Consider the following 2004-nt stretch of genomic DNA (forward strand, 5'->3'; position numbering starts at 1 on the left):
ATTCATGTGCCATCTAAAGATGTTTGTGTTCAAAAGTTATTCAAAGAGTGTCCAGGGGCACGCCATCAACTATTCCTGTTTTGTTGTGAAACAGGAAATTGCTGTAATTTGAGTATGCATGATCTATGCAATGTTTTGTAAGACTCCTGTCCTGATGAAATCAACATGCCAATCAGGAGTATACCTGCTGGCAAAAGGAAATAAGCCTTGTGTGACAATCATCTTTTGATTCATAGGAAATTTTCATACACTTCATATAGTGAAACATAACATATAATTAGTGGGTGATCTGTAGCGCCACCTCACGTAGACAGGAAATTACATTGAACTCTTTCCTGCAGTGTCCAAAACATGAAAATTCAGAGCCTTGTCAACTGGTTGGTGACAGAGACACCGCCATTGCATGCCCTGACAGTGGCAGGGATGCAAGGGCCCGATCATTACAGCTTTTAATGATTGAGATTAAGATCTTTGCCATGTGGAAAATAGATGTGACTCTTATTGTAAAAGGGTTATCATAGGCAACTGGACTTGGTTGAGTTCTTTAAGACATTTTGCCATCCAAGAGGCTTCTTCAGTTCTTCAGAATATGAATGACATGGCAAGTGTGCTCTTAATCCATATGAAGGGTTGTAATTAAGAAATGAAATGTAAGAAACAACAATTAAGAAATGTAAATACAAGCCAGTAGCTTCAAGACATTGTCCTTTTTATTTATTTTTTGCATTATTATTTTCACAGTAAATCAGAGCAGGTTAAATAGGAATTGGTTCCTTTTTTCTTCCTGTCTGTATAGGGGGGATTCCTCCCTTCTCTCTCTCTGCTTTTCCTTTGTCTGTCCCTCACCATGTTTGCCTCTGTTGGTATTGGCTTTTCTGTTCAGGGAGGGGTTCAAGCCAGCAGACAGTCTTCCGTCTTATTGGCTCATGCTTCCTCTCTGTGTCTCTGTCACTGAAATGAAAAGGGGGAGTTCAGCAGCACCGTGACGTCGCCCCCACCACCCATTCACTCTTGTTCTCTCTCTGCCTCTTTCTCTCCTTGCTTTCATCTCCTCCATTCGCTCCGCAACTGATGGTGGATGGGTGGTCATGTGATGTTATAATACCCAGGGATTTTCTGCCAGACATTCTCTGTAGGCTCCCTTCCTCCCTCCATTCGTTCCTATCTGAGGAGAGATTGACTAATATTGTTGTGCATGCAGTCGCTCACTTAGCTCTGTCTCCTGGAGGATTTATTTTTAGTTGATAGTGATATTTACCATGGCTGAGACGGAGGGCTGGATGGTGTGTTAGAACACTGTCTGTCACACACTCATCAATACACACACGTTGGAATATATTTGCGGAAGGCAGCAGGGACGTGGCAGCATTTGTACATGTGGCTGGTAAGTGCTTGGTGTGTGTGTCTTTGGGTTGCTGTCGAGCTTACTTAAATTACCAGGGTTCCTAACTGTCATTAATAGCACTGTTTTGTGTTTGTGATTCACATTTTCCACTTATAATTTTATAGTGTATTCCAGAGTGCACACACAGTGATTGGTCCAGATTGAGTGTGTGCTTGTGTGTGTATGTGTGTGCCAGCAACACATTTATCTGTTCACTGCTTTAGCCTCTTCTCTATTTGAAGAGCCCACCTTTTAGCCTGTTTTGACATTGGTTTTGCAATTCTGTTTATCAGTTATTGATTAAATGATTATTATGTTGGTTGAAGTTTATTTGCATGTAGCACACTCTTTTATTTAAACGTTGAAAGCCTACTGTCTGTATTTTTTGTATTCAATATTTACTATAATAATTAGCATTGTATGCCCTTCTGCTTTACTTTGCAGAGTCAGATTAATATCTTTGTCATTCTCCTGTTTCCATCATAAACACAACAGCAGCAGCAATAACACAGACAGGGTGGTTTATACAGCAGCTGCTAATGACCATCAGCTGCTGCCACCTGAACTGGTAACTGGCAGCTCGTCACTCAGTGTCACCATGGCAACCACAGTCTGGACCA

General features: G+C 41.3%; 1 protein-coding gene across 8 annotated transcripts in view; it reads left to right on the top strand.

The window, feature by feature from the left end:
* The first annotated feature begins 1161 nt into the window (after positions 1-1161).
* Positions 1162-2004, top strand: part of plekha6 (pleckstrin homology domain containing, family A member 6) — a 226608-nt gene continuing 225765 nt past the window's right edge. For 6 of the 8 annotated variants that reach the window (XM_084725739.1, XM_084725744.1, XM_084725761.1 and 3 more), the window contains exon 1: positions 1173-1384. The gene's annotated coding sequence lies outside the window, so the exon portion shown is untranslated. Of the gene's footprint in view, positions 1385-2004 lie in introns of all 8 variants that reach the window. The other 2 variants (XR_014771370.1, XM_084725776.1) reach the window with 2 other exon arrangements.

The sequence above is a fragment of the Lutjanus erythropterus genome, chromosome 2 (genome assembly GCF_056507025.1).
Source record: "Lutjanus erythropterus isolate fLutEry1 chromosome 2, fLutEry1.hap2, whole genome shotgun sequence".
Classification (NCBI taxonomy): domain Eukaryota; kingdom Metazoa; phylum Chordata; class Actinopteri; order Lutjaniformes; family Lutjanidae; genus Lutjanus; species Lutjanus erythropterus.